The sequence below is a fragment of the Schistocerca cancellata genome, chromosome 3, assembly GCF_023864275.1.
Source record: "Schistocerca cancellata isolate TAMUIC-IGC-003103 chromosome 3, iqSchCanc2.1, whole genome shotgun sequence".
In the NCBI taxonomy this organism is placed as follows: domain Eukaryota; kingdom Metazoa; phylum Arthropoda; class Insecta; order Orthoptera; family Acrididae; genus Schistocerca; species Schistocerca cancellata.
Genome location: NC_064628.1, coordinates 832,690,921 through 832,711,344, shown reverse-complemented (window position 1 = coordinate 832,711,344; position 20,424 = coordinate 832,690,921). Strand labels below are relative to the sequence as shown.

At 44.5% G+C, this 20,424-nt stretch overlaps 1 protein-coding gene across 4 annotated transcripts in view; it reads right to left on the bottom strand.

Annotated features, from left to right (window-relative positions):
* LOC126175883 (uncharacterized) overlaps positions 1 to 20,424 on the bottom strand; it is a 930,852-nt gene that overhangs the window by 399,052 nt on the left and 511,376 nt on the right. The gene's annotated exons all lie outside the window — the stretch shown is intronic.

Here is a 20,424-nt window from a genome sequence, read left to right as displayed (position 1 = left end):
ATGAGATGGCTCTGAGCACTATGGGACTTAACATCCGAGGTCATCAGTCCCCTAGAACTTAGAACTACTTAAACCTGACTAACCTAAGGACATCACACACATCCATGCCTAAGGTAGGATTCGAACCTGGGACAGTAGCGGTTGCGCGGTTCCACACTGAAGCGCCTAGAACCGCTCGGCCACCGCGGCCGGCTGGTGTTGGCTGATTCTAACTGTTGATACAGTTCAGAATTAGATTTCAATCGGTAGGTTCCATCTGGGAGCAACCTCGGGCCATGCATTTTTCTGAGGATACGTCTTTCGGCTTTCTCCAGGTCATTCATCGTGTCTTTTCTGTTCCTCAAGATGGTCTCTGCGGTATACAGAAACTGTGGTCTGACAGCAGTTCTGTAATGACAGACCGTTATAGCACGATATTTTCACCCTGTGGCAGAAAACGGAAGTATTATTTTTGTAGTATACTTTACGAAGGAACATACCTACGATGTCTCAGCGTCCTGCGCTGTATACAGCCCGCACTACAGCGCTCGGAACTCACTTTAATTATAACACATTAATGTGACGGTACAGTGTCCGTGTACATTTAGTTTTAACAAAATGTAATTAAAGGTGAAAGAACTTACACAGCATATTTCTCTCCTGCAGTGTTGTATATTCTCTGCCACCGAATATTACAGTCATTTCCTCCCACATTTCCTTTTCCGGTTTTTACCCGCATTTTCTTCGGATGAACGAGGCCCACAAAGCAGGCGTTTTACCAAATTTTATAATAAATTACTACATATCGATGTCCATTATGACTGATCCTTTTCCAGAACCGCAGCAAGAAACAAATAATCACATGTGAAAAATCCACGGAGCTGGAACCGTGTGCTCTACCCCGTGCAACTGCATAATAACTTTGGCTCCAGCAGTTCACAGATCAGAGGGTGCTCGCTTGACTCATTACTGGCCAGACGGGAGTAAAAGCTTGAGCTGGTTACTTGCTCGTTGCACGCAGAAATGCCGCAACACGACGTTGCATGGACTCAACTTATGTCTAAAGTAGTGTTGGAGAGAACTGATGCCTTGAATCCTGCAGGGCTGCCCATAAATCCGTAAGAGTAGGAGGGGGCAGAAATCTCTTCTGAACAGCAAGTTGCAAGGCTTCCAAGATATGCTCAATAATGTTTTTGTCTGGGGAGTTTGGTGGCAGCGGAAGTGATTAAACTCATAAAGTGTTCCTGGAGCCACTCTGCAGCAATTCTGGATGTGTGGGGTGTCGCATTCCCATGCCGGAATTTCCCAAGTCCGTCGGAATGCACAATGGACATGAATGGATGCAGCTGATCAGACAGGATGCTTACGTACGTGTCACATGTAAGAGTCGTATCTAGAGGTATCAGGGGTCCCACATCACTCCAACACAATTACAGCTTGGACAGTCCCGCGCTGACATGCAGGGTATGGATTTCATGGACCCGTACACGTCCATCCGCTCGATACAATTTTAAACGTGGCTCGTCCGACAAGGCAACATGTTTCCAGTCATCAACAGTCCAATGTCGGTGTTGACGAGCCCTGGCGAGGCGTAATGGTTTCTGTCGTGCAGTCATCCGGGGTACACGAGTGGGCCTCCGGCTCGGAAAGTCCATATCGATTATGTTTCGTTGAATGGGTCGCACGCTGACACTTGCTGATGCCGAAGCATTGAAATCTGCAGAAATATGCGGAAGGGTTGCACTTCTGTCATGTTGAACGATGATCTTCAGCCGCCGTTGATCTCATTCTTGCAGGATCTTTTCCCAGCCGCAGCGATGTTGAAGATTTGATACCGGATTCCTGATATTCACGGTAGACTCGTGAAATGAACGTACGGGAAAATCCCCACTTCACCGCTACCTCGGAAATACTGTGTCCCATCGCCCGTGCGCCGATCATAACATTACATAAATCTTAATAACCTGCCATTGTAGCAGCAGTAACCGGTCTAACAAGGGAACCTCCCCATCGCACCCCCCTCAGATTTAGTTATAAGTTGGCACAGTGGATAGGCCTTGAAAAACTGAACACAGATCAATCGAGAAAACAGGAAGAAGTTGTGTGGAACTATGAAAAAAATACTCAAAATATACAAACTGAGTAGTCCATGTGCAAAATAGGCAACATCAAGGATAGAGGGAGCTCAGGAGCGCCGTGGTCCCGGTTAGCGTGAGCAGCTGCGGAACGAGAGGCCCTTGGTTCAAGTCTTCCGTCGAGTGAAAAGTTTAATTTTTATTTTCAGACAATTATTGTCCGTCCGTCCGATGCGAGGTAACTGCGCCGTAGTACGGGGACGCTACACCTAAACAAACATCGAAACACGCGACGTCAGTCGACAACAGCGCACGGAAGAGAGAGTATTCCTGCTAACGAGGCTCCCTGGCTGGCAGTTGACTGTTCGCTGCTTTTGACGAGAGTGCATTAAATACGTGAGATGTATTCCGTGGGCAATATGAATCCAGCAAATATAGCTCGCGACTTCAATAACAAGGTCAATGAATATTTTCCGAACTGTAAGTTTGCGGTGCGGTCGCAAAACATAGACACTAAACTTAATACAGTGAACAGAGACGTTAATCAACGAACGGACAGATCATAACTTTGCGAAAATAAAGGAAGAAAAATTTTCACCCTAAGGAAAACTTGAACAAAGGACCTCTCGCTCCGCAGTTGCTCGCGCTAACCACGGGTCCACGGCGCTCCGGAACTCACGTTGTCCTTGATGTTGCCTATCTTGCGCATGGACTACTCACTTTGATAATTCAGTTATTTTTTCATAGTTCCACACAACTTCTTCCTGTTTTCTCGAATGATCTGTGTTCAGTTTTTCAAGGCCTATCCACTGTGCCAACTTATAACTAAATCTGAGACGGGTGCGATCGGGAGGTTCCCTTGTAAGAACTGCGCCAAACACTTGTTGTCTTACATAGGCATTGCCGAACGCAGCGCCGTATTCTGCATGTTTACATATCTATGAGTATGCATTCCTACACCAGTTTCTTTGGGGCTTCATTGAACATCGCGGGATAACGGGTAGTAATGCACGGCCGGGATAGCTACTTCATGTAATTGCGCGATGGTTCCGCATCAATCACACTGTGTCATGCCGCAGTAGATCCATCAACGGAAGGTATACTCGACTCCGACTGTCTCCTCTTGGACTTCACTACCACTCTTACCACGATGCAGCACCATTCGTTTCGCCATCACGGGGATCTTAACTCTGCTCCTGCATTGGACTCTTCAGGGATTCCACTTCACGGCACTCCAATCTGTGTTCCATCCATGGACTCTGCTGATCGCCATCCCAGTGGCTGCTCCAATCCAATTATGGCAGTGCTGTTTTATTCCGTTTTTGACCTTCCCTCGTATAATAAACTTTTGGCTACTCAAGCCTACAGTTATTTGTTGTTCCCCACCCATAGGAACAACGCTATGAATTAGTGTGCCTTTTTCCGCTGCATCCGGAAAGTTGATGATGAAAGTGAGCAGCGATCCACCATGAACCGCCATCCAGTAGCAGGGCGACTGTTCCCGATGCTGCTTACATTCGATACTGCTTTAGTATCGTTTAGGTACAGGTGTTGCAGCCTGCCAGGTGCCCACGAGCGCAGTCGAGCAGGTGTGTGCAAACTGCTCACATGTGGCAGTCGGGAAGCCTGCTGCACGAGTGCAGGGATGGGAAAACGGGTAGTGTGTGAATAGCCAACATTCTGTACGTAACAAAACCGAGTAGCGGTGAAATCATGACAAATGAAATGCATTGTGACAGGATGTGTTTAACGAAAACATCCAAGTGCAAAATACTAATTAAGCCGCAAAACAGCAATTTCATGGAACATTTCAATTGCCGCCCGCCCAACTGCCGGCCGAAGTAGCCGAGCGGTTCTAGGCACTACAGTCTGAAACCGCGTGACCAATACGGTCGCAGGTTCGAATCCTGCCTCGGGCATGGATGTGTGTGATGTCCTTAGGTTAGTTAGGTTTACGTAGTTCTAAGTTCTAGGGGACTGATGACCTCAGACGCTAAGTCCCATAGCGCTCAGAACCATTTGAACCCGCCCAACTGATAGCAGCTGAGTGGCTACAGCACTCAAGTCTCAACGGTGGGTGGTGGTTGGGACATATTGGCGGAGGCAGCACCACTCCAAGCAGTTGACAGTCTGGTAGTAGCATGTGAAAGCAGCAAGATCCCGAGACCGACTCCTTTTTCTGTGGGCAGCAGCAGTAGACAAGACCTCGCGTGTAGTACCGAGCCATCAGCGTCGTGCTGCCCGGTTCTGTTTAACCTCTTCAGCCGCTGTCTGCATGGGCAGCGGCTAGAGTTTGGCTGCGGGCAGTCAGCGGCAGCTGGACTTTCGGTTGGCAGTACGGACTGGAATCACCTACAGTTTTTTTTTTTTGGTCATTAGTCTACTGACTGGTTTGGTTTGATGCGGCCCGCCACGAATTCCTTTCCTGTGCTAACCTCTTCATCTCAGAGTAGCAATTGCAACCTACGTCCTCAATTATTTGCTTGACGTATTCCAATCTCTGTCTTCCTCTACAGTTTTTGCCCTCTACAGCTCCCTCTAGTACCATGGAAGTCATTCCCTCATGTCTTAGCAGATGTCCTATCATCCTGTCCCTTCTCCTTATCAGTGTTTTCCACATATTCCTTTCCTTTCCGATTCTGCGTAGAACCTCCTCATTCCTTACCTTACCAGTCCACCTAATTTTCAACATTCGTCTATAGCACCACATCTCAAATGCTTCGATTCTCTTCTGTTCCGGTTTTCCCACAGTCCATGTTTCACTACCTTACAATGCTGTACTCCAGACGTACATCCTCAGAAATTTCTTCCTCAAATTAAGGCCGGTATTTGATATTAGTAGACTTCTCTTGGCCAGAAATGCCTTTTTTTCCATAGCGAGTCTGCTTTTGATGTCCTCCTTGCTCCGTCCGTCATTGGTTATTTTACTGCCTAGGTAGCAGAATTCCTTAACTTCATTGACTTCGTGACCATCAATCCTGATGTTAACTTTCTCGCTGTTCTCATTTCTACTACTTCTCATTCCCTTCGTCTTTCTCCGATTTCCTCTCAAACCATACTGTGTACTCATTAGACTGTTCATTCCGTTCAGCTGATCATTTAATTCTTCTTCACTTTCACTCAGAATAGAAATGTCATCAGCGAATCGTATCATTGATATCCTTTCACCTTGTATTTTAATTCCACTCCTGAATCTTTCTTTTATTTCCATTATTGCTACCTCGATGTACAGATTGAAGAGTAGGGGCGAATGGCTACAGCCTTGTCTTACACCCTTCTTAATACGAGCACTTCGTTCTTGATCGTCCACTCTTGGTTGTTGTACATATTGTATATGACCCGTCTCTCCCTATAGCTTACCCCTACTTTTTTCAGAATCTCGAACAGCTTGCACCATTTTATATTGTCGAACGTTTTTTCCAGGTCGACAAATCCTATGAAAGTGTCTTGATTTTTCTTTAGCCTTGCTTCCATTATTAGCCGTAACGTCAGAATTGCCTCTCTCGTCCCTTTACTTTTCCTAAAGCCAAACTGATCGTCACCTAGCGCATTCTCAATTTTCTTTTCCATTCTTCTGTATATTATTCTTGTAAGCAGCTTCGATGTATGACCTGTTAAGCTGATTGTGCGATAATTCTCGCACTTGTCAGCTCTTGCCGACTTCGGAATTGTGTGGATGATGCTTTTCCGAAAGTCAGATGGTATATCGCCAGACTCATATATTCTACACACTAACGTGAATAGTCGTTTTTTGCCACTTCCCCCAATGATTTTAGAAATTCTGATGGAATGTTATCTATCCCTTCTGCCTTATTTGACCGTAAGTCCTCCAAAGGTCTTTTAAATTCCGATTCTAATACTGGATCCCCTATCTCTTCTAAATCGACTCCTGTTTCTTCTTGTATCACACCAGACAAATCTTCACCCTCATAGAGGCTTTCAATGTATTCTTTCCACCTATCTGCTCTCTCCTCTGCATTTAATAGTGGAATTCCCGTTGCACTCTTAATGTTACCACCGTTGATTTTAATGTCACCAAAGGTTGTTTTGACTTTCCTGTATGCTGAGTCTGTCCTTCCAACAATCATATCTTTTTCGATGTCTTCACATTTTTCCTGCAGGCATTTCGTCTTAGCTTCCCTGCACTTCCTATTTATTTCATTCCTCAGCGACTTGTATTTCTGTATTCCTGATTTTCCCGGAACATGTTTGTACTTACTCCTTTCATCAATCAACTGAAGTATTTCTTCTGTTACCCATGGTTTCTTCGCAGCTACCTTCTTTGTACCTATGTTTTCCTCCCCAACTTCTGTGATGGCCCTTTTTAGAGATGTCCATTCCTCTTCAACTGTACTGCCTACTGCGCTATTCCTTATTGCTGTATCTATAGCGTTAGAGAACTTCAAACGTATCTCGTCATTCCTTAGTACTTCCGTATCCCACTTCTTTGCGTATTGATTCTTCCTGACTAATGTCTTGAACTTCAGCCTACTCTTCATCACTACTGTATTGTGATCTGAGTCTATATCTGCTCCTGGGTACGCCTTACAATCCAGTATCTGATTTCGGAATCTCTGTCTGACCATGATGTAATTTAATTGAAATCTTCCCGTATCTCCCGGCCTTTTCCAAGTATACCTCCTCCTCTTGTGATTCTTGAACAGGGTATTCGCTATTACTAGCTGAAACTTGTTACCAAACTCAATTAGTCTTTCTCCTCTTTCATTCGTTGTCCCAAGCCCATATTCTCGTGTAACCTTTTCTTTTACTCCTTCCCCTACAACTGCATTCCAGTCGCCCATGACTATTAGATTTTCGTCCCCCTTTACATACTGCATTACCCTTTCAATATCCACACACACATTCTCTATCTGTTCATCTTCAGCTTGCGACGTCGGCATGTATACCTGAACTATCGTTGTCGGTGTTGGTCTGCTGTCGATTCTGATTAGAACAACCCGGTCACTGAACTGTTCACAGTAACACACCCTCTGCCCTACCTTCCTATTGATAACGAATCCTACACCTGTTATACCATTTTCTGCTGCTGTTGATTTTATCCGATACTCATCTGACCAGAAATCCTTGCCTTCCTTCCACTTCACTTCACTGCCCCCTACTATATCTAGATTGAGCCTTTGTATTTCCCTTTTCAGATTTTCTAGTGTCCCTACCATGTTCAAGGTTCTGACATTCCACGCCCCGACTCGTAGAATGTTATCCTTTCGTTGATTATTCAATATTTTTCTCATGGTAACCTCCCCCTTGGCAGTCCCCTCCCGGAGATCCGAATGGGGGACTATTCCGGAATTTTTTGCCAATGGAGAGATCATCATGACACTTCTTCAAATACAGGCTACATGTCGTATGGATACACGTTACGTGTCTTTAATGCAGTGGTTTCCATTGCCTTCTGCATCCTCATGTCGTTGATCATTGCTGATTCTTCCACCTTTAGGGGCAATTTCCCACCCCTAGGACAAGAGAGTGCCCTGAACCTCTATCCGCTCCTCCGCCCTCTTTGACAAGACCGTTGGCAGAATGAGGCTGACTTCTTATGCCAGAAGTCTTCGGCCGCCAATGCTGATGATTAACCAAAATTTAGGCAGTGGCGGGGATCGAACCCGGGACCGAAGAACGTTTTGATTATGAATCAAAGACGCTACCCCTTTTTTTTCTTCTTTTTTAAATCTCATTTTGTTCGTTGTGTCTGCTCGGGGCGGACGTCGTAAGACATCCGTTTAAGTTCGTTGTTAATCGATTAACTCAGTTTTTTTTATTACAGAGGGCACTTAACCCTCTGACCGAACACGCTGAGCTACCGTGTCGGCTACCCCTAGACCACGGGTACTTCGTTCAGCTACAGTAGGGGTCGCTAAACAATGGGTCGTGGGCCAGTTTCAGCCCGCAATGTCAATTCATCCGGCCCGCCGACAGTGCTTCGCCGACGGTGCTTGAATTTCCTTGTTAAAATATATGGAACATGAATGAGCCGTGGTGGCTTCTGTGAGGGCGCGCGTGCGACTCTACTGGCGCAACTTGTGCTCGTGTTGAATCGATTCTGGCCCTTGCGTGGTTACGTGTTTCCTCTAGGGCCGTGTGGTAGCGAGTGGTATGTGGGGCAAGGTGCTGGACGGGTGCGCCTGAGTATCCGGCGTCTTTGCTGCTGCAGAGAGTGGAAATCGTTGACCGTTGGGCTATGGGGGCCCGCGTTTCTCTGCAGCGTCGACCGTTACTACCGGCAAGTTCGGCGGGCAAGGAGAGGCTCTCGTCGCGTGCAGCCTGGCGTGCTGCGCTGTGCTAAATACGCCGAGATGTACTGAACAAGTTGTTAGCAGCTACGAGCAGGAGGCCCGTATTACCTGGTACCTACCCGGTATCCTGAAGCTATTGGCCTCCGTGGCATTTATTTGAAATTATGAAGACAGTTCAGTAAGCACTGTACTTAAAAGTTGTTAATTCTGCCCGTATGTGAGCAGCCAGAATTCCTGGACTCGGGTAGGCGCGCCGACCACGGATCGAGTCCGCCCGGCGGATTAACAACGACGGCCGGTGTGCTGGCCAGCCTGGATGTGGTTTTTAGGCGGTTTTCCACATCCTTCTAGGTGAATACAGGGCTGGTCCCCGCGTCCCACCTCAGTTACACGACTCGCAGACATTTGCAACACATTCACACTATTTCACGATTTACACCAGCGTGGCAGCAGGAAGGGCATCCGCCCACCCCTTAAAATTCACCATGCCAAATCCGTATTTATCCCCGCCGACCCTGCGCACAATGCGGGATAAAGGCGGTAGCAAAGCAAAGCATTGAAATTTCTGTTTGTTGTAAATCTTATGGACCTCCCTGGGGCGAGTTATTGGTTTTGGCTTGGAACTAAAGTTCGGTGCGCTCAGACCAAAGGTACGCACGAGTGGGTCATGAGTGTGTGCATGCTGGCATTTGCACACTCTCTTACTTCGTGCTGAGGAGCGCGTCGGGTTATAAGTGTGCATTTTAACCAGTCATCTACCATTTGGTGCGTATCCAAATTACACTGTCTATTAGTCCCTAAGAGGGCCCATTAAAGATACACCTTGACTTATTTAATCTCGTTTGAATGAATATGTGATTATCCTTTTAAATGACTTTGTTCATTATTTATTGTTATTGATGGGAAGGTTAATTTGCAATGTTTACGAGCGGGCTGCTCCTATACTGAAGTTTTAATAGTTGGTTTGCTAGAAAGTAATCTTAAATTTCCCGTTCAAGTACTGCTGTATATGTTAACTTCTGCCAAACGTGTTTGCTTTTTGTTGTTTGGTATATGTTGGCAGCCTTGTATTGGCAGCTGTTGACGCGTTGTCGTTCTGCTGGTCCCGGACACGGATGCGTTTTTCCTTCTGCTTCGGCGGCTTTACCGTCACCGCACGAGGCCTAGGTGTTGACACGCGACAGTCGCTTCTGCGCATCTCCCGTTCCATCCTCAAGTCGAGTAGTTTACTGCCATTCTTTTGGTGTCGTCCCGCGTCGAGGATGTCGCCGGATTAGGACTTGGCTTTAGCGATTTCTGGGCAGTAATTTACTCAATACTACTATTGTAAGGCCCTTGTGAGCGTGTGATGAAATCCTTTGGGCAAACTGAGCACTGGGTTTCTTGATTTATTTTAAAAAATAAGGGCTTAATTGTCATTATCAATTTAATAGTGTTTAAGGGGCCCGATAGTTTAAGTAGGCCTACTTAGCTTGATTTATGTGTAACAGCCTTGCGGTCAGTTAGTTAAGTATTACTGTTTGCTTCGGCTTTGACACGTTGGTAGCGTTTGGCCAGCTTGGCCGTATCTTGTCTGTATGGGAACAGAACAACATTGTCTTACCACACCGAAGTGTCATCTTTCGCCTTACGCTCCCTAGTACTATAAGTAAAAAGTAAATTTAACGTGACTGTGTGCCTCCTAGTGGTGATGTGGCAATTGAACTTTGGGTACCAACATTATACGCGCTTTTGTCCAGTTTCGTGACTTGGGGTTGCCCTGTAGCTTACTGTGGCAGTGGAGATGCATACTCTTTAAAGTCGTTTATTTCATATTTGTTGAAGTCCGGTTTTTGTATTAACCCACAGTTGTGGTGCTAGTCGCGCGTACAGAGTGCTGCCACAGGTTTATTTAATCAATTATCTGTTTGTAATACGCCGCCACTTTTCACAGCTAACATGTTCTTCGAATACGATTTGTATTTTATGTGTAATGCAAATGTCCATATGCATTATGATATTAATTTAAAAGCCTTAACTATTTGTATGAATCTTGGTAGTTATTAGTTTGCTTATGACAGAATTGTTATTAAATAAAAATATTTGTTTGGGAACGATAAATGATGCATCGGGTTGGGCGACTCTTCTACGTGTTTTTCTCATGATAATCCTGATCTTTTTTTCTGGGTCTCAATGACGTCGTGATACAATTTAAATTTAAATATTCTGTTTAGAATATCAGAAGATCTTTGACGCGTGGAGACGTCCCGGTTGCTGCGTGTCTTAAATTTACAATGTCCAATTTTTAATTATTGTAGCTAGATATTCTACAGAATGAACTATCATTTTGTGAGTTATCCGGCCCGCTGTGAAAAAATTTTGGTGTCCTTTGAGCTGCATCAACAGGAACCAATTCGGCGACCCGCTGTGGGCATCGGCAGACATGCCTTGGGTTCGATGCCGGGCGTGGCATGGCAAGTCAGCTGCGGTTGTTATTGGCGTGGCTGGGGAGGGGTCGACCGCAGTCGTCGGCTGAGGGTGCTGCGGAAGGGGAAGTCGATTGATGCTGGTGAAAAGAGATGGGCGCTGGAGAATCAGACAGTGGCATGATGTGCCGGCCGGTGTGGCCGAGCGGTTCTAGGCGCTTCAGTTTGGAACCGCGAGACCGCTACGGTCGCAGGTTCGAATCCTGCCTTGGGCATGGATGTGTGTGATGTCCTTAGGTTAGTTACGTTTAAGTAGTTCTAAGTTCTAGGGGACTGATGATCTCAGATGTTAAGTCCCATAGTGCTCAGATTCATTTGAAAAGAACGCCTAATACCAATCCTCCTATCAAATTACGTAAACAGTTTCCTCCGCTACTGTATAAGATCTGAATAGTCCCTCATTCAGAATTGGGCTCAGCACAAAGTCGGGAGGAAGACCATTTGCACCAGTGGTCGAAACGTCGGTTATTTTTATGTATTGACAATGCGGTCAACAGCCCAGAAGAATTTTATTGATAGTCCTTCAAATTTCTTCACCTTGTCTGCCCTCATGCATTGTGTATTGTGTGTGTGCGTATTAAACCGGTTACTTAGGAACGACGCAGAGGATTCGTCCCGCCGTAGCCCTTAGTGGTTCACAACCCCACAACAGGCCACCTACCCCATCGCCACCCCACACCGAACCCAGGGTTATTGTGCGGTTCGGCGGACACCCCTTCCCCCACCCCCCGGGGACGTCACGTGCCAGACGAGCGTAACCCCAAGTGTTTGCGTGGTAGAGTAATTATGGTGCATGCGTACGTGGAGGCAGTGTTTGCGCAGCAATCGCCGACATAGTGTAACTGAGGCGGAGTAAGGGGAAACAGCCCGCATTCGCCGAGGTAAATGGAAAACCGCCTCAAAAACCATCCACAGGTTGGCCGGCACACCGGCCTTTGACACTCATTCGCCGGGCGGATTCGTGTCGGTGACTGTCACGCCTTCCCGCTCGGGAAGCAGCGCGTTAGACCGCGCGGCTAGGCGGGCGGGCGAAGCAAAATCGATTTGAACTGGGACCCCACTGAAAATGGCGTCTCACTTGTTGCAGTGATATGTGGAACATTGAAGCTCCTCCTCGTCAGCGAAGTAAAATTAATTGTATGAAATCTATTTAATAATTGAATTAACTACATAAGAAGAAGACGCAGAAAGTCTATGTCATTCTTTCTGCCTCTAACTTACGTGTTACTCTACAGGGTGGTTATAATTGAACTTCTGCTACTTGAGAGAGGTTCCATGACAAATGAGTGATCCTAGGACACTGAAATTTTGTGGAAACATTTGTAAGGACATGCGGAAGAGAAATAACGAATAAACCATTGAGAGAAACACTTTTTTTTTACATGAGAGGGTAACATTTGTTAATTGCGTACAGTGTTTACGTTCCATATTACAAACGTTGCTGAATGTGATAAACATTTGCATCCTCAACATCCTGAAGCCGCACCAGAGATTGCTGTGCTGCTGCCTGAACCACCTCAAGTGGACCATGGAATGTTCAGATGTCTTCATATAGCTCGTCCACCGCTTGAGGATCGCACTCTGCGGGCAGCATTATCAGTCGTGCCAGCAATAACTTCTTCAACACTCTGTGTTGCAATTGGCCTCTCCCAGGATTAATCCCAAAATCGCCGTTTAATTCTAATTTCCAAATCATGTTCTTCAGCCCCGGTGCGGAAAGAGAACCTCATCGTTTTCCTCTAAGGCATCGATACTCGCAAAGAGAGGAGGAACTATTGCTGTTGTTTTGGTAAAACAGCTTTACAGGTAAGGCCCAGCTCACCTTGTCCAGGCGCATATTGACTGTCTGCAACTGTGAAGCGCACTAATGCTTGTGTTTCTACCCTACTTAGCCATACGGGTACCCCAGTACCGGTGCCTAACGGCAAGTTATGACACTAACAACGCACGGCGCGGACATCATTCCTACAAAGTTGGGTATCCGTACAGTAAATAGTTTTCCGTCTAAACTGGCTCAGCTAGCGGAAGTTTAATTATAACGCCCCTGTGCTTCGCCCCTCAGTGTGGCAACGAGTTGCTACATTGCATCGCCGTCCAGGTCATCAAACTACGCCGCGAGAAGGGACAGGTAGTGACGCTGAATCTTATACTCCTTCATTGTATTAAGCAACTTATGGCACACGAGTCACTGAGACAATCAGCTTTTTCAACAAATAAGAATTGCTCTTCCCAAAAAAGAGAAAATGATAACTATTTCGAGAAGTCATCGTTATAGCTACGTTCACTAAGAAGTGTGAAACGTTGATAAATCATAAGCGACCAGGACTGCACGCGACATAGCAGTGCGTGAAAGCAACGCAATACGACTGCGTGGCGGGTTGCCTACACGGACTGCGTCTGCCCGTGGGCGTCCTTCATCGACAGGGCAGCGCTGCAGCAGCACTTACATTTCTCGTATGGTTGAGATATAGAAATAAAATCCTTTGCCAAATTTCAGTCCCGGTCATATATTATTAAAAATACAGTGAAGTACAGGATTCTGCCAAAATTTCAACAGAAGCAGCAATCTGTTTTCTGCAAACTTCTTACTTTTTCTTTTAAAGAAAAACACCAGTCACGAGTTCTGAGTAATACCGAACTTCTCATACTGTCACGTTAAAATTTCTTCCTTTTGGCAAAACACAGCAAAATTTATAAACATTCAATTCTCTAACATTCTAACACAGTTGAAATTATTACTGAATCCTGAAACAGAGTATTATTAAACAAGCAGCTAAGAGCAAGACAGGTCACTAGTTTATGGAAAAAACATATTTTTGTGCACAACAAACGTGTAATTTCTTCACTTTCATTGTTGCAAACCCCACATCAATTCTTGTGGAATAAGCCATAGATGCCCCTTAACAAATTATATTATTCCACTGAAAAATTCTGTGGTTACTTTCACGTCAAGGTAGATCATTTGCCAAAATCTAGATTCGACATCTCAAATCGTTTATGAAACATGACAGACGTTATGAAATTTCGTTCTGTGTTTATCATTAGCATGCACTAGTAGAAGTGAATGAGCTACACACAGTTCATTTTCTCGAGATTGGTAATAGGTTTATAATTTAAATCATAATTCAGTATGTTAGGTATGTTTTGCACGCAGCAGTAATATGAACGAAACGCAATGTCACGGAGATCCCTATTTTTCAGTGCAGACCTATCAAATTTCGTGCAATAGTTTTCTTCATTTCGAAATATCACAGTAACTATCAGTAACGAAGTGATAGGCAGGTCCTCATGAAGCTTCAGAATGAGATTATGAAATGTGGCAGAGTCAAATTTTTTACTGCACAGTTTCTTTAAAAGTGTTTAAGAAAGATTTGCAGAGCAGCAGGTAGGCGTATGTCATTCTCTTTTGTCCCATGGGCAGACCAGTGTTCTCTGTGAGACCTCGCCTTGCAGGCTGAGGTGTCAGATGCCAAAGAAGACTTCTACTTCACCAGCAGTGGTAAGCTTCAGAGAACTCTACAAGCGTAATAGCACTGCGGCTATCACGGGAAACATGAAAAACTCCCTGCAGAGGAGCCAGCTAGTATTCAACAGAGCCTGCTTGGGAGCCTCCGCACGGACCAGGAAGTAAACTTACAGCAAACCTTACTCTGTTTGAGAAGGGCTTAAGGAAAGTTTAGAAGCAGAGCAGAGAGGAATGGGGAATCATTGTACCTAAAACACGGGATGCAAATGAGAAAATCTAATGTAAACAACTCTGAAACGGTGTTTGTATGTCCACCCTTGCGGTCGAAGGTCTGAGGGACTTAGGCCGTTCTCTTATGTAATAAAATGGAACACCTACAGCCGTCCTTCCGATGTCGTTTATTATATGGCTACATGTTTCGGTGCTTCAGCGCACCATCTTCAGGATTTATTTGGCGTCGAGCAGGCTGACACCATCCGTATACACGGTCCATAAGTGGCCAACATCTATAACTGGTCTTCGCAGACTACCTGTAACTGCGATGTTGTGTCTCCAACCATAGTTCACAGCTGGACAGACAACATCGCTGTTACAAGTAGTCTGCGAAAACCAGATACAGATGCTGGCCACTGATGAATCGTGTATAGGGATAGTGTTTGCCCCTTCACCGTCAGCTACGGCCTGAAGGTGATGCACTGCGCTTAAGCACCGAAACTGGTAGCGATATACGAGGTGCATTCAAGTTCTAAGGCCTCCGATTTTTTTTCCGGACTGGAAAGAGATAGAAGTATGCGAATTGTTTTAAAATGAGGCCGCGTTCATTGTCAATACGTCCCAGAGATGGCAGCACCGTACGGCAGATGGAATTTTACCGACAGTGGCGAGAATGAGAACTGTTTTAAATACTTAAAATGGCGACGTTTTCCTTACTTGAACAGCGTGCAATCATTCGTTTTCTGAATTTGCGTGGTGAGAAACAAATTGAAATTCATCGACAGTTGAAGGAGACATGTGGTGGTGGAGTTATGGATGTGTCGAAAGTGCGTTCGTGGGTGCGACAGTTTAACGAAGGCAGAACATCGTGTGACAAAAAACCGAAACAACCTCGCGCTCGCACAAGACGGTCTGACGACATGATCCAGAAAGTGGAGAGAATCGTTTTGGGGGATCGCCGAATGACTGTTGAACAGATCACCTCCAAAGTTAACATTTCTGTGGGTTCTGTGCATACAATCCTGCATGACGATCTGAAAATGCGAAAAGTGTCATCCAGGTGGGTGCCACGAATGCTGACGGACGACCACATGGCTGCCTGTGTGGCATGTTGCCAAGCAATGTTGACGCGCAACGACAGCATGAATGGGACTTTCTTTTCGTCGGTTGTGACAATGGATGAGACGTGGATGCCATTTTTCAATCCAGAAACAAAGCGCCAGTCAGCTCAATGGAAGCACACAGATTCACCGCCACCAAAAAAATTTCGGGTAACCGCCAGTGCTGAAAAAATGATGGTGTCCATGTTCTGGGACAGCGAGGGCGTAATCCTTACCCATTGCGTTCCAAAGGGCACTACGGTAATAGGTGCATCCTAAGAAAATGTTTTGAAGAACAAATTCCTTCCTGGACTGCAACAAAAACGTCCGGCAAGGGCTGCGCGTGAGCTGTTTCACCAAGACAACGCACCCGCACATCGAGCTGTTACGCAACAGTTTCTTCGTGATAACAATTTTGAAGTGATTCCTCATGCTCCCTACTCACCTGACCTGGCTCCTAGTGACTTTTGGCTTTTCCCAACAATGAAAGACACTCTCCGTGGCCGCACATTCACCAGCCGTGCTGCTATTGCCTCAGCGATTTTCCAGTGGGCAAAACAGACTCCTAAAGAAGCCTTCGCCGCTGCCATGGAATCTTGGCGTCAGCGTTGTGAAAAATGTGTACGTCTGCAGGGCGATTACGTCGAGAAGTAACGCCAGTTTCATCGATTTCGGGTGAGTAGTTAATTAGAAAAAAAATCGGAGGCCTTAGAACTTGACTGCACCTCGTAATGAATGACAACGTAAAGCCGGTTGTTGGTGTTCAAATTTATAGCTATGACAAAGAGCACGCTGTTATCTTGGAGCATTTTGGAAACAGCAAAGCTGTTTTCCTGTTCGTGTACTACTATTGAGAACATCTATCAAACCAGGTATGTAACAAGATGTCGGACGTCCAATCCTCGTCATAAAACGTGGTTGTTGGAGTTTTTCGCGTTCTATACCGCAGGACGGATGGCACTCAGTGCCACACTGGATTACTGGTGCAGGCAAGAGGTGTTTCAGACCACATTGTTCAGTGCACATTGTTAAACATCGGGCTCTGCAGCCGACAACGCACACATGTTCCAGTGTTGACATAACGACATCGTTAATTAAGACTGCAGTGGGCACAATGTCTTTGAGAGTGGGCTGTAGATGGTAAGTGTATAACCGTTCCTTGGTCGGGTGAATCACATTTCTTGCTACACCAGATCTGTGGTCATGTCCAGATACACTATCATTTAGGAGAGCAGCAGCTCAAAACATAAACCATGAAATGGATGCAGATCGATGAGAGCAGCATCATGATATAGGAGACATTCACCTGGGCGTCCACGGATCTGTAGTACGAGCAGTAGCTGAAAGTATCAAGACAGCTGTGTGTTACATCAACACTACTGCGGACCACCTGTATCACTGCATCCTTGATGCCTTGCCCGGCAGCGACGGCCGAATAATTGTGTCACAAGATCATAACCGTGCTACAGTGGTTTAAGGGGGGACATTAATGAAAAACACATTATTTAAAAGATGCATCAAGTCCGTAATGTTGAAGATACAGCAATGAAATTTTGTACGATGGTTTAAATGAATTTAACACGATTACTGTTAAGTTCCTTGGGTTATATATGTTTAACTATTTTATGGAATTCAAAAATTTTATATTCAAAAAATAAAATATGTACATTCTTCTCAGAAACTAATCAAGAGATTTATACAAAATTTTCTCTGTTTAATATTTAACCTTTTTGCATATACTAAGCTTCTCTCATGAGATCTTTTTGAATCTATCGAATAGGAGAATTTTAATAATTTTTTAATTGTAGCTCTGTAAGTATAACGTAAAATTCATGCAAAGCTCCAAGCACTTTGCCCCATATCTCAGCTTACACTCAGAATGCAAAATTTATTCTTCAGGCAACATTATTGTGTTTATGGAAATAAGTGTACAAAATTTCATAACTGTAGCCTTAAGAGATTGAGAAAGCGGTACAGAAAATTTCAAAAACTTCATTTTCAGGTAATGAAATTTAATTTCAACCTTACGTTTTTTTTACTGTGCCACCAATTCAGAAAGCCCCACATTTTTACTCGGGGTCCTCGTTCCCTTCAAGGCTTCTCCTCTGGTTTCTTGTTTACTGTCTTCTTTCCTTTAGCAGGTCTCCAACTGACTTTTCAGCTGCAGAGAGGTGCTGTATTTTTCTCGAGCTCTCTTGACTGAAATTTCCTATCTTAAGGCCGTTTCTCTCTAATCAATAGCTTCTTCCTCCATAATTTCCCATCATTAAATACAAGAACTGTATCATAAGCTGCAATTCTGACACTGTAGCGGATTAAAATGTGGTTTTTGGGCACCGTTCCGATACTCAGCTGCGTTCTGAGTTTTGCATGAACACACTACTTCAGAAGTTCAGAATCCGCCAGAAACCTGTAACTGGATTTGACAACATCCAGGACACAATTTCAAAATCTGTTCTCGTGAATTTAAGGGTTGTTGTCCCTCTAAGCCTGTAGATATTTACACCAGCTAACGTGGCACATTGATGAATGGGGTGTTCATCTGTCTACATCATGTATAAATATGCAGCCCATATTGCACTTTTCATGTCACTTGCACTGGATATGTTCTGTTACACAGCCTTGCCATAATAAACTTGAAGAGTGTCTATAATCTCTGTGGTCCTTTATGTCCACCCAATATCCAAGACATGATCTATAAAACCAAAGAGTATATGTCACAGTTTTGTGCAACACATGATGTATAAAACCAATGACTGTATATCACAGTCTTCTAGATGGATAATATTCGTTTCACAAAAATTCCAGTAAACGAGACGTCATTTTGACGTCGCGCACAATATCTACGACGGCGTGGTCGGTTACCTACTTTCGTTAGCATTCGATACGGGCCTCTCACAAGATTTCACTAGCGCATACCGGAGATTTACAAAAACACGTCATTCTTGGAATGATTTATTATAATTATTGCTACAATAACATGCCACGTAATGATTTATCGACGGTTAGTGCTATCATATATGAGTGCTCCATTAGGAGTCAGTTGTTATCCTCAATAATTTAGAAATTATGAATTAAACCCACTTGTTTTATAATTTGCAGTATGCCGTTTCAATGTTACGGACACTGAAAATTTTTCACAAGCACATCACCATCATCATTAAATGTCATTTAATAAAGCACCAACGACACAAGCCTTCAATACAGACTATGATAACCCAGATCAGAGTTAAATATCGGATGGTTAAGTGCTAACGTAATGAATAACGTCGTGGTTTCTGGAGTCAGAAGTAGTTGGTTCGCATCTCGTTACATACAATGTTTTTCTTTATGTTATCTTTGTTACCACGTCCTGTTACTTTCTTGTTATTGTAATACAAGTACGTCCTCCAATATTAGACGTTATTTACGGTTCATTCAGTCTTATTTGAGAAGGAAAGATGAAATCAATATTTAGCAGTTTCCGAGTTTGTGGTTAGGTGGAAACCTAAGAGGACAGCTGAAACTGCTGCGATTGAAAAGAGTAACAATAAAATTCATAAGGGCCCGGGTTCGATTCCAGGCTGGGTCGGAAATTTTCTCCGCTCAGGCACTGGGTGTTGTGTTGTCCTAATCATCATCATTTCATCCCCATCGACGCGCAGGTCGCCGAAGTGGCGTCAAATCGAAAGACCTGCACCAGGTGAACGGTCTACCCGACGGGAGGCCCTAGCCACACGACATTTCCATTTTCCATATTCTTCCTTCTCACAAATATTTGTCTCTTTTTTCCGAACATGTAGTGACTTCCGAGTGTGTGGTTAGGCAGGAACCTAAAAGGACAGCTTAAAATTGCTGCGAGTGAACCGAAGAGCAATAATATTCATAGTCTTCCTTATCACAAAGTCGATAGCCGATGATGCAGTCGCCAATATTGCGTGTGACATCGAAATAGCGTCACGTTTGCCGGAATGGTTGTGAAATGAACATTATCTCTTCCAGTTGTTTCCCGTGCACGTTTGCTTGAAAATAATCCACGGAATCTGTCACTGAGCTAGTATGTGCTGCTTCAAAAATTGGCCGTAGTAGGATGGTCGCGTCACATATTTATTTCTTTCTGAGGCACATGGATGCGATTTCACCATTGAAACTTTGGGAACTTTTTCTCCATTAGTTGTACTAATAAAAATAAGTAAACTGAAAACTGACATCTGCAATCAATTTCAAGAACGTCTCCATTTAAGAAGCATTACAGAGAACTCATGCGGATGTCTTGACCAACAAATTCGCCAGATCTGAACATCTGGGATTCAATCTGGCGCCAGGTTGTAATGTCCCCACAGAAAATACCCTCTACCACGCACCAATTAATCATTGTCAATCAAACCATCCACATTCATTCACTTTGGAAAAGTATCTGATCTGATTTTCTCTTAACATATGCGGCGACAGCTCGACGACGCCAAAGTATTTTCTAGTGCGTTTATTGTTTGAAATAACAGAGATGCATATATGCATTCTCCATGGTTGTTAGAGTGGTAACGAGAACAGCTTCTGGAGTATCTGTTGAGGGATTGACGTGTTTCTGAGAGATAGATATTTTGCTTTTCTTCTCGCTAAAGCGAGCCAATTAACATTTGTGCCGCTAGCGGTTTGTTTGAAGAGAAAGAGACTGTAAACGGAAAATAATTAAGACGTGGAATCACCGGAGATCTGGACATGTAATGGAGATGGATTGAATACAATTTCCTTCATAAATAAGGTTTGTGACTTTTTTGTTCTGGAGTGAATGAACGAATGAGTTTTTTCTGAATCATTTGATGATCAAGTTGGCCCTGTAATTAGTGGGGAAGTTTCAGCTGTGTCGAAGAGAGCCTGCAATCACTGAGTCTG